Here is a 13,370-nt window from a genome sequence, read left to right on the forward strand (position 1 = left end):
AAATCAAACTGTATGGAAATCCAACAACCAAGGAGTTAAAGAAACATTCATCCAGACTTGTAGGAAGGGTGGAGATGGGAAGCTGGAGCAGAGAGACGTAGGACAAGGCAGCACCTGGTGGACCAGGATACCCTACATTCACAGGCAGATGAGCTGGGAGGAACAACTAGGGAGTGAGATAGACCACACAACTCAGGGTTCCAGCACAAGGTAACTAAGGCTTCAAAACCTCTGGCTATAATAATCTGTGGGGGTTGGGACAGTGGGAGAAACTCCTAGCCTCACAGGAGAGTCTGTTAGAGGGGCCCAAGGATCCTAGAATGTACACAAGTGCATTCATCTGGGAATCGGCATGTGAAAGAACGCAATCCAGCTGCACGAAGCAAGGGAAGTGGCTGAAAGCAGGGTGAGAGCCAAGCAGGCAGCATTGCTCCCCCTCTGACCCTTCCCCCACATACAGTGCCATAATGCAGCCAGGTGAGTTGCCCTGCCATGGTGAATACCTGAGGCTACACCCCTTACAATGTAACAAGTGAACAGACAAAAAAATATGGCCCAAATGAAAGAACAGATCAAAACTTCAGAACAAAACTAAGTGATGAGGAGATAGGCAACCTATCAGATGCAGAGTTCAAAACACTGGTAATCAGGATGCTCACATAAATGATGGAGTTTGGCCACAAAATAGAAGAAGAAGTGCAGGCTATACAAATAGTGAAATAAAAAATATTTATATACAGGGAACCAATAGTGAAGGGAAGAAAACTGGAACTCAAATAAAAAATTTGGAACAGAAGGAAGAGATAAACATTCAACCACAACAGAATGAAGAAGCAAGAATTCAAAAAAAAAAATGAGGAGAGGCTTGGGAACCTCTGGGACAACCTTAAATGTTCCAACATCCGAATCATAGGGATGCTGAAAGGAGTAGAGGAAGAGCAACAAATTGAAAACATATTTGAAAAAATAGGACTTCCACCATGATGGAGGCATAGGTGGAGATGTCGTGCTTTCTCCCACAACCAAGTTGAGACAACAAAATATTAGCGACAGAAAACACTGCCAGAACACAGAAAATTGAACTTTTTGGAAGTCTGATAACAACAAATTCTTCAGCCTAACTGGTAAGAGGGGCAAAGCCAGTAGTTGGCAGAGCGGGATTGCACAGGAAAATTTGGTCAGAGGGACTCAGGCGCACGGATTCCAGGCATGGGGTTGCAAAGGGCTGACCCAGTGAGCACCTCAGTGGGTGACCGGCATACCCAGCGAGGGTGCAGGGCGGCAGGTTGACTGTGGTTCCGCATTCGTACGCAGATAGACCAATGAGAGAGTGGGTGGTGAGATGACAGGACCGAGCAGGCCCCAGCGGAGAGAGGCAGCAGAGGGGGCCTCCATTTCCCTGCTCTGACCCCGCCCCCACATACAGCTTCACAAACCAGCGACCTGGGCGGCCCCGCCCTGGTAAACACCTAAGGCTCCACTCCTCATAATTAACGGGTACAAACAGACCAAAAATGGCTCAAGAAGATCTCAAAGCCCCAAAGCCCATAAATCTAAGCGATGAAGAAATAGCCAAACTTTCAGATGCACAGTTCAAAACACTGGTGTTCAGGATGCTCACAGAACTGGATGATTATAGTTACCAATTAGAGGAACATATGAAGGCTAAACTAATTGAAATGACGGGAATTGCACAGAAAGCCAATAGTGATGAAGAGAAAACTGGGACTCAAATCAAGGGAGTGAACCAGAAGGAAGAAAATAATGGCCAAACAGGAAAATATGAAGAAACAAGAATTCAAAAAAATGAGAAGAGACTTAGGAATCTCCAGGACATCTTTAAACGCTCCAACATCCAAATTATAGGGGTACCAGAAGGGGGAAAGGAACAGCCACCAGTGGAAAACTTATTTGAACAAATAATAAAGGAGAATTTCCCCAATCTGGCAAAGGAAATAGACTTCCAGGAAGTCCAGGAAGCTCAGAGAGTCCCAAAGAAGTTGGACCCAAGAAGGAACACACCAAAGTACATCATCATTATATTAGCCAAGATTAAAATGAAGGAGAGAATCCTAGAAGCAGCAAGAGATAAGGAGACAGTCACCTACAAAGGAGTTCCCATCAGACTGTCAGCAGATATTTCAAAAGAGACCTTACAGGCAAGAAGGGGCTAGAAAGAGGTATTCCAAGTCATGAAATCCAAAGACCTACAACCAAGATTACTCTATCCAGCAAAACTTTCATTTAGAATGGAAGGACAGATAAAGTGCTTCTCAGATAAGACCAAATTCAAGAAGTTCATTATCACCAAGCCCTTATTATATGAAACATTAAAGGGACTTACCTAAGAAAAAGAAGATAAAAAAGATGAACAGTGAAAGGACAGCAAACTCACAGTTATTAAGAACCACGCCTAAAATAAAAGCAAACTAAGAGGACAGCTAGATCGGGAGCAGAACCATAGAAATGAAGATCACATGGAGGGTTAGCAACAGGGGAGAGGGAGAAGGAGAAGGGGGGAGAAGGTACAGAGAATAAGTAGCATAGATGGTAGGTAGAAAATAGATAGGGGGGAGGGCAAGAATAGTATGGAAAATATAGAATCTAAAGAACCTGAGACACGTGGTCATAAACTAAATGGGGGGAATGGTGGAGGAGGGGGTGTGCAGGATGGAGGGGAGTGAAGGGGGAAATAGAACAACTGTAATGGCATAATTAATAAAATATATTTAAAAAAAGAATGAAGGAAAACTTCCTCAGTCTGCAAAGGAAATAGACATGCAAGTCCAGGCAGCTCAGAGAGTCCCAAAGTAGTTGGACCCAAGGAGAAACACACCCAGGCACATCATAATCACATTACCCAGGAAGAAAGATAGGAAGAGAATTTTAAAAGCAACGAGAGAAAAGGAGTCAGTTACCTACAAAGGGATTCCCATAAGACTACCAGCAGATTTCTCAAAAGAAACCTTACAGGCAAGAAGGGGCTGGATCCAGGGAGGCTATCATTTAGAATGGAAGGGCAGATAAAATATTTCCCAGACAAAGTCAAGTTAAAGGAGTTCATCATCACCAAGCCCTTATTATATGAAATGTTAAATGGACTGAAAAAAAAAGATGATCAAAACTATGAACAGTTAAAAGATAATAAACTCACAAATATGAACAACTGAACAACAACAATTAAAGAAAATCCAAACTAAGGAAACAACTTAACAAAATCACAGAAATGGAAATCACATGGAGGGTTATGAGTGGGGATGGGGAAGAGGGAGAATGAGGGAAAAAAGGTACAGGAAATAAGAAGCATAATAGGTGGGCACAAAATAGACAGGAAGATGTTAAGAATAGTATACGATATGGAGAAGCCAAAGAACTTGTATGTATGACCCATGGACATGAACTAAGTAGGGAGGGAATGCTGGAGAGGAGGAGTATGGGGTGGAGGGGGTAAAAGGGAGAAAAAAAATGAGACAACTGTAATAGCATAATCAATAACAGACAATTAAAAATAAAAGGGAATGGCCCATTAAAAGAGGTTTTTAAAGAATTTTTATTAGGACAAAAGCATTTCATCTGAAATTTTAATAAAATGATGTACCCTCTTAGAGATCGGCTAATATTCAGTGTCCAGCAGAAGTAAGGCCTGCTTGAGTGTGGCTGATGGGGTAATAATATGGGTGTAATAATTTATAGTTTTAATTTGAACATTTCACCTAAAATATCATATGGTGTACTTGTGTGTATGATGAGGTTATGTTACAGAATTAGATGCATAGTACATGATTTTGTAATAAAATGTTTTGTAATAAAATAGGGGCATTATTTGTGCCAGACGTCGTATTAACCTTCCTGAAATAATTTATATACTTTTAGAAAATATCTTCTTGGGCCCTGGTTGGTGTGGCTCAGTGGACTGAGCTCAGGCTTGCAAACTGAAAGGTTGTAGGTTTGATTCCCAGTCAGGATGTGTGCTTGGATTACAGGTCCCCAGCTGGGGGTGTATGAGAAGCAACCGACTGATGTCTCTCTCTCACACTTTGATCTTTCTCTCCTTCCTTTTCTTCATCCCTTCTGTTCTCTCTAAAAAGAAATAAATACAATTTAAAAATACCTATTTGGAAAACTGTGCCAAAAAAAAGAAATATTTACTGACCTTTTTAGTCACTGAGATTTTTAGTGACTCCTGTCTAAACTATGTCAACAAAATTTCCCATTTGATCCCTTATTATATTACCCTCTAAAAGCAACATCTTTAACAACTTAGAATACCACTTCTGGGAAATTGTTCTGGTCTCTACTGACATTTTCAAATATTCAAATGGATAGAGAAACAGAACAATTTTTGAAATTTTTCAAAATTGTTTAACTCAATTCACCAGCATGTATGAAATACCAGATGCCAGACACCAGGGAATACGAAGACCAATAAAACACTTGGTTTATGAACTCAAGAAACTTGTAAGAGCAACTTTTATATATAAAACAAGATTTACTTATAGCCTACATTTATATTTATTAGGTAACATTTGGGGCTGACTCATCAGCACTTAGCTGTTTGCTGACAATGCTTCCCACCGGTAGAGATAGGCCCTATGACTGCCTTACTCACTGGGGCTGGCCACCGGGCCAAGCTGAGCTATTTGCCCCCCACCCCCCATCACCCCCTGAACTTTGAATGAGGACACAGAAACTTCTGTAGATTAGTTCTGGTTATGGATCAGCTAGACCAGGAAATGAGGGCCCTGGGCTGGCGAGGCATGATTTTAGGCTTACGAGGTAAAATACAGGCATCCCATATTTTTATTTGCTCAATCTGGCAACCTTTCATGATGTGTCATGTAAAAGCGGAGTGAAGAAATCTGTTCTATAAAAGAAAATAGAAACACAGAAATAAGGACAATGGTGAACATGTAGTGGAGGAGAGGATAAGATTGAGGGAAAGGAAAAATGTACCAAGAGTTGCCTTGGTCACTTATGAATTTTCAGTTGTCGGTTGCAGTCCCTTGGGAGATTTGCCTGTATTTCTTATCCTTGAGTTCTGTGAGATACATGATTCATTATATCTTTATTTTCTTTATATAGCTTAGAGGAAATCTGTTTTCTTATATCGAACATGCCCTAAGGCATGTATAACATTGTCACACTTTGAGGGAAAGTTTTCATTATTTCACAAATTTTAAAGAATTCACAGCATCCATAGATACATGAATGGACATTTTTTTTATTTGTCAAGGATATGAAAGCTTGTCTCTCTATAATAAATACCACCACGTGTCTGGATCAAAGCTTATTTAAAAGTCTGTATTTGGAAATCTGGGATTCACAATTGGTCTCCTTGAGATTCTTAGGAGCATCAGTTATAGAGTAAACTCACTGAATGAACTTCTTCCAGATATTATTCTAAAATGTTGTCCCCAAAGTAAAAACCAGCCCTGGCTGGTGTAGCTCAGTGGATTGATCACGGGCCTGTGAACCAAAGGATCAAGGTTTGATTCCCAGTCAGGGCACATGCCTGGGTTGCAGGCCAGTTCCCAGCAGGGAATGCACAGGAGGCAACCATACATTGATATTTCTCCCCCTCTCTCCTTCCTTTTCCCTCTAAAAGATAAATAAAATCTTTTTTAAAAAACTTGAAAAAAAAAGTAAAAACCAAGAAGTGGCTAAATTATAAAGTCTTTAGGTGTTATCAGTTTCTAAGATGCTTATCCCTCCTCTTCCCTTCCTTTGCCTCTTTCATTCTCTCCTTCCCTTTCCACATCCTCCCTTCTCTAACCCCCCTAAGTTTCTTCTGAGGAAAAAAAGCCATAAAAAAAAAATCCTAACACCTCAGTGTAAATTAGTCAAAAGTGCTGTTCACACTTGGAGTACTTGCATTTTAAAGAAAGACCTTAAGAGAGGAGCCAACAGAACATTCCTGAGTTTGCTGTGAGCAACAGTGCTATACAATATGAAGTTTATATTAAATAATATTAGTTAATTGATTGCAGATAGGTCACCATGCTGAATGTTCAAGGAAAACAGCTTGGAATGGTACAAACTAGCCAGGCTGACACCGGGGCTAGAGCTGCAGATGAACTATTTTTGGAGTGGATCTAGGAAAAGGAATCTATAAGATGTAAACTACAGATAGTGGTCAACTGAGCAACAGCCCAATTCCCAAAAGGACAAACATTGCTGACCGTGGGCCTAATGCAAGGGCCAAAAATGATCTAAAATATATACCTTGTAGTTTATTTCTAAGGTCAGTTTATGCAGAGACCAAAAATCTTACTAATTCTGTAGTTTCTTAAACCTCACCGGAGCATAGTTAGATAGGCCTCTTAATTTTACCCACAAACTATCGAATTGTTCCTTTTATCCAAAAACATCTGCCCCCCCTGCCTGAAACTCTACTAATTGCATGTTCTTTCTGCTAATAAGTAATCTTTTTTTAGAAGTTTAGGGCAGATTTTCAGTCATTCATACCTGAGTATGAACTATGTAAGTATGAACTAACCGGTTAGTTCCTAGATATAGTTTAACATGTAGAAATATTCTTGTGTTTTGGGAGGAGGAAAAATTCACTTTGAAATAGGGGTTATTTGAAGGGCAGACAGGCCCAACTGTGACCTGAAATGCCGGAATTAAAACAATTGAAAGACAAGTACAAAAAGAATATTTCAAGTTAAAAATTTTTAGTTTAAATCTTAATCAACAGTTGATCTGTCCAGAAAACTACTCTCAGAAGCCAGATGGAAAAAACAGTACACTGTCCCTTCATGCAGATTGGTCCCTTTTCCCTGGGTGGGTGAAGAGAGGAGAAGAAAGATACATTGATGCTAAAAAGAGATTTTTCGTTGTTTGTTTAATTTTTGTGTTTTGGTAGGTAGGAAGGGAAAATTGAGGGAAAAATAAACTAACATAGTATAATTCTTAATTCACAAACTCAATTTAACTGCATTATAACAAAGTTGGTCAAGTAGATGATTATAACAAATGCTATAGGAATTATTGTGGGTTTCAAAAAATTCAAAGACCAGTAGTGAACAAAAATTTTCACAATATTTTCTAAAATAAAAAAGTATGTTCTAAGCTATAGAACGTGATTGTTTTAGTGGTTCTCATTCATGAGAAAAAGTAATTTTACCGCCATCTTTATCATTGTACAGTGTGTTGAACCACCTTTATGCACCAAACACTAAAAGATAAGGAATAGTAGTCTGTAAACCATTTGTCTTGGAAATCTGGAGCATAGAGTAGGTATGACAACTAGAAATCATAACATTTTATCGTAAGTTTTCCCCTAGAGATAAATACTATTAACATTTTCTAATTATCCTTTAGACATTTTTCTCTGCATATTTTTCCTTTTTTTAAGGACTGCAAAACTAACTTTATTTTTGCATTATTTATGAATAAAAAGCCACCAATAACCATTTTTTCCCTTCTTTTCCCACTTAGATCCTTAAACCCAATTTCAGTGACCATGTATTTCAGGACCTGCTGAATTCAAGTACATTGCCTATTAAAAACAGCTTGTAAATTGCTTCCTACACACACACACACACACACACACACACACACACACACACACATATATATATAAGCATTTTTCTACATATATATGTATATATATATGTAGGAAAAATATATATTTTCTTACATATATATGAGCAATTTTCCCATTATAAGCACTTACACAGTTAGCCATGGAGAGTCATAGGTCTGCTGGTGAAATAGGTCACCCAAAACAGAGATGGTATCAAACTAGTGGTTAAGGACTAACCCTTAAAAACAAAAAGCAACACTTATCCAGGATTAATTTAATTTTAAAAACAAATACAAGCTATTGCTTCACTCCTCAATTCAACAGTCTGCCTGTGGTGTAACTGCCTACATATTTCTATTTAATCTCTTTTGTAAACTACAGTCAACTCTTGGAACATCTTCACTAACCTATTTTCAGAAAGGCTTAAACCTTCAATAAAAATGAATAATTTGAAAATCCATGCAAATGTGCCATTGGCCAGAGCAGCCAGGAACCGCCTTTTGCTGGAGGGAAGGAAGTTACCCACGCCTGGGGCGCTGTGGCGCAGGAGCAGAATAGGGATGCAGTGGGCACTGAACTGGCTATTCGGGAAATGGAAGGCACTATTGACAAAAGCAGACAACCCAAGACCTACAATGATTTGCTTGCTGAGAAATTTAAGTGATTGTCTCAAGAACATACAAAAGAATTAGACAAAGGGCTAGATGAATATATGCAAGGTGGGAAGAAAACAGGCTCACAGGAAGAGGAAAATGGGAGAGATCATCTGCAATGGAAGTGACCTGTCAAAGACAGACAAGGGGACAGACTAGAAATAAACTATACAGGCTGGTATGAGATTACTGAGAGCTATCCCCAGGAGAAAGTGGCTGATCAAATTACTTCCAGGTTGCACGAACCAAAGAAAGATCTGATAGCTCAAGCAGTATAGCCCGAGCATTTCCCAAGTGAGTATAATTGGGAACAAAAGGACAATTAAACTTCTGATGCAAACTGTTGAACAAAATGGTGGCCTTTTTGGTAATGAATGGTAGTCAATGAAGAGCACCAGGTGGAGTTTTCCTGAATTTTCTTAAAAAAAAAAAAAAACACTCCTAGTATCAGTGAGGAGTAAATTAAGGACATTTTCTACACTGAAAATCAGAAGGCATATGAAAATAAAAAAGCTGGTTGGAAGAGAAGAACACAAGTGTTGGGGAGAAAGATGACTCTGCGAGAACATGACGAGGCCTCCCCCTCTGCGGTGCTGCCCTTCCTTTCCCTCATCCCTTTTCTGCTCCCAGGTGCATCACCTTCACCTTTTACGTTTCTCTCTCCTAAGCTCCAAGGGCCCTTCTTTTGCCTCTGTAACCTGTTTCCTGAGCCCATGCAACCCAGCTGGCTCACTTCTTTCTACCCCTGTAACTTTCTAAAGAAACTTTTGTTTATAATTTGAAAAAAAAGACGATGATGTCGTATCATGAGAAACTTGCAAGTGACACAAATAAGGGCCTGGTCTCTCTTAATGGATCACATGAAGGACATGAAAAAACAAAGTTGGTTGCATAGGAAGACATTGAGGTTAATCATTCTCATTAATTACATTTTTTTCTTTATAAAATTTGGGTTTAAAAATGAAACCAGATTATTCATATTATGTTTTTTAGCTTCACTGAGATATAATCAATAAATAAAATTGTAAGATATTTGAAATATACAATGTGATGAGTTGATATGTATACCGATATCAGGTATCAGATATCTTGACATACAAAAACATATCAAGTTAATTAACACAAATTAATGAACATATCCACCTCACATATTTGCCACCTCCCTCTTCTTTGTGGTGAGAACATTTCAATTCTACACAAAAAAAATTCTATTGTAGAATACAGTGTTATCAACTCTACTCACTATGCTATACATTAAATCCTTGGAATTCATCTTACAACTAAATGTACCCTTTCACTAACCTCCCCTATTGCCCCCTCCCCAGCCCCTGGCAGCCACTTCTCTACTTTGTTTCTATGAATGTGACTAGTCTCCATATTGTTTCCCATGTGCCTTTCTGGCGTCTTTAATTTAATTTTATTTATTTTTATTTTTTTGGGGGGGGGCTCTTTTCTTTACAGTTTCATTTATTTGTTTATTTATTTATTTTAGATTTTATTTATTTATCTTTAGAGGGGAAGGGAAGGAGAGAGGGAAAGAAATATCACTGTATGGTTGCTTCTCATGAGTCCCCTGCTGGGAACTGGCCTGCAACCCAGGCATGTGCCCTGACTGGGAATAGAACCGCGATCTTTTGGTTTGCAGGCCCGTGCTCAAGCCACTGAGCTACACCAGCCAGGGCTTGGCGTCTTTAATTTTACAATCATTTTGAAAGTTGCCTTTTCATTTTACAAAATGTAATAATCATAAAACCAATTTTCTGTCCATACAGTTATAAATATAAACTAAGTCACCAAGTGAGGTGCTGAATCAATCCTTTGACCAAGGTATTTTTATGGATAGAGTCTGCTAGACCAGCTTCTGTGACAGTCCCCCGAGAGACGTGCCCCTCGTTTTTCTATTTGGCATTTAATGACAAGTATGGTGGCCAGAAGTGAACTATGCCTTTGGATGGGTTTTTGAAAGAGTGTCGATTGAGTGACGTACACACTCCTTTACTGTGCATGATTACACCTAAATATCTGTAGTGTAGTTACAGAATATTGGGGTTCAGATTCCAAATTGGCTTCTCTTTGTTATAATTTAGCTAAGATCTACTTTTTAATCAATAAAATAAACCTATCTCTACATTCAGTACGCTTATATTGCTTATACAAGATATCAGAGTCAATTTCTGCATCATTTAGAAGAGGAGATTGTATAATCTGTAAGAATTCTTTCAACGAATTATAAGGAAAATATTTCAAGCTTAGGATGGACATTTAGTTTAATCTCTCATGCAGTTTTAATTTTGAAAAATTAACAATATATAATTGTTAATTTTTCTTCTCTAGTAAAACATAGAATTACTGCCCTTCTTTAGGCATTTAAGAAAACAGATATATGGTGATGGAAGAAGACTTGACTTTGGGTGGTGAACACACAATCTGTCAATATACACAGATGTGTTATACAAATGTACACCGGAAACTTACATATTTTAATTAGCCTATGTCACGCCAATGAATTCTCTTTTTCAATTTAATCTTTATTGTATTTTTCCCATTGCCATTTAGTCTGCTCTCCTCCCCTCCCCGGCACCCCCACGCGGCTGTCCACTTCCAGGAGGCTGTTTTCCTTTTCGCTCAGTCCCTCCACATCCTAACCTCCCCTCAAGCTGTCATCAGCCCAAGAGATTCAATACAATTTTTTTTTAAAAAAGAAAACATAGATTTTCGTAGTTGAATATAGGTGGAACTTAAATTTTTACTATAAAAATTATATACATTCAATAAAGAAACATTAGAAAATATAACCAAATATAAAGAGAATGTTTAATTACAAAACGTTAATCACTGCTAACAACATTTGGGTATATGCCTTTCCTAAAATATCTGTTACAAACAGATATTTTTTAAACTTTCTCCCAAAAGAATCATGCTATACTACTTTAAATCTTGCTTTTTCAGTAATTATATATTACATTTACCATGTTCACAGTCTTCTAAAACTATATTTTTCATGGCCATTTATGAACAACATAGGTTTACCAAAATGTACCTAACAAAACCCAAATCCTTGGGCATTTACGAGGGAAAAAAAATCACTGTGATGGATAGCTTTGTATGTGTACCTTTGCCCACATTTCTTATTACTGCCTTAGGGTAAATTCCAAAAGTTATTTCTGGACCACAGGTTACCAGAAGGGAGGGATGGAGGGAGGGAGAAACAAAGGGGGGAGGGAAGAAGGATAAAGGAAGGAATAGAGAAAGGGAGGGAAGAAGAGAGACCCATTTTAAGACATTTATCTTGTATGGCCAAGTTGTGCTCCAAAAAATTAATACCTATGTAATTCTTACTGGTAGTATATACAAGTTCTACCTTCCCCGCAAGCCCCATAGAAGTGGCTGTCCACCAAGTCCTTTTTTTTTTGCATGCAGTGTAAAGCGGTATTTAAGGGAAAAAATGTCTTCTGATTGTCTGCTCAGTTCTTAATATAGTGCCTGCCACATAGTCTGTGTTCAAGAAATATTTATTCAATTAAATAATGAATCAGTAAACATATACTATTCTAAACCAAACAGGAAGCAAATATAAAGAAATAATAGAATGCACAGGGGACAAAAGAAAAACTAAACAAGGACTCACAAGATTAGGTCCACGCCTAACCAGTCTTATCGCCTTCAGCAAATAATTTGACCTGACCTCTTCTCAGAGGTGGCTTCACGGGCACACAACCTGTGCAGTCACATAGGGTCCTGCTCTTGGAGGCATCCTATGATGGTTTAATGCTCCTCGTCACCACTGAATGCCTAAGAGTTTTTGAACAAGGGCCCCAACATTTTTGTTTTGCTCTGGGTCCTGCAAATTATGTTGAAGTCTTGCCTTTACCTCCTCACCTGTAAAATAAGATTTTAAAAATGAGGCCTAGTCAAGCCACAGCAATTCTGATTCAGTGAGGCTTCCCTGGATACCACAGAAGAGGCTGCTGTTTAGGTACATAAACACCTTGGACCAACCTTGAGAGCCATTCTAATTGCTTGGTGAAGATCCTTCCGTGACCTGCTAGGCCCTTGTCTCTAACTGTCTCCAGCAGCAGTCTCCTTCAGCCTCTCCCTCTGATTCTGCTTCCTAATGGCACGGGATTATATTTACTCCTGCAGCACTGCAACCATTGACCTTGAAGTGGGAAGACACTGAAAAACAGAAAGTTATCCTGGCTGGTGTGGCTTAGTGGATTGAGCGCCAGCCTGTGAACTGAAAGGTTGCTGGTTCAAATCCCAGTCAGGGCACATGTCTGGGTAGTGGGCCAGGTGCCCAGCTGGGGGTGTGTGAGAGGCAACAACAGACTGATGGCTCTCTCACATTGATGTTTCTCTCCCTCTCCTTCTCCCTCCCTCCCCCCTTTCTAAAAATCAATAAATGAAATCCTTTTTTTTTTTTTTTAAAGAGAAAGTTACTTCTGATGATAATTTTTTTCCTGGTCTGAAAAGAAAGAATTATCAAACATAGTTGTCTATAATGAAGGTAATGAACACAAAAAAAGAGATTTTGAAAAATCATTTTGAGCTTCCGAAGCATTAACTCCTAGATAAACAGAATCATGGTACATTATGGGTCCTCCCTCCCTCCCTTCCTTTCTTCCTTTGTCTCTTCTTCTCTTCCTTTTAACTGTTTCTGAAAGCACTTCATCTCCATCTTCAAATGAACCATCAAGGGCAATTCTAATGTACAACTATTTCAGAACAGAATAAATATTACTCCAGTTTTATTTTTGAGTAATCATTTTGAAAATAAGTGATGGAACAACTGAGGAAAAGAATCACAGCAAACTGCTGAGATATGGAACAGCACGCAAAGTACACTAATTTAAATTACCTATTTTCTTTTGACAAAGGGGGCAATAACATAAAATGGAGTAAAGATAGCCTCTTCAACAAATGGTGTTGGGAGAACTGGACAGCTACGTGCAAAAAAATGAAACTTGAGCACAAACTTACACCATACACCAAAATAAATTCAAGGTGGATAAAAGACTTAAATATAAGCCATGACACTGTTAAAGTTCTAGAGGAAAACATCGGCAAGAAAATCTCAGATATTTCACACAGCAACATTTTTACTGATATGTCCCCTAGAGCAAGGAATATAAAAGAAAGAATAAACAAATGAGATCTCATCAAAATAAAAAGCTTCTGCATGGCTAAAG

The 13,370-nt window shown here is 38.6% G+C and overlaps 1 pseudogene; it reads left to right on the top strand.

The window, feature by feature from the left end:
* Nucleotides 1–13,370, top strand: part of LOC119042787 (phosphorylated adapter RNA export protein-like) — a 33,852-nt pseudogene that overhangs the window by 13,748 nt on the left and 6,734 nt on the right.

This window comes from Artibeus jamaicensis, unplaced genomic scaffold (assembly GCF_021234435.1).
Source record: "Artibeus jamaicensis isolate MK-2021 breed Jamaican fruit bat unplaced genomic scaffold, CSHL_Jam_final contig_233, whole genome shotgun sequence".
In the NCBI taxonomy this organism is placed as follows: domain Eukaryota; kingdom Metazoa; phylum Chordata; class Mammalia; order Chiroptera; family Phyllostomidae; genus Artibeus; species Artibeus jamaicensis.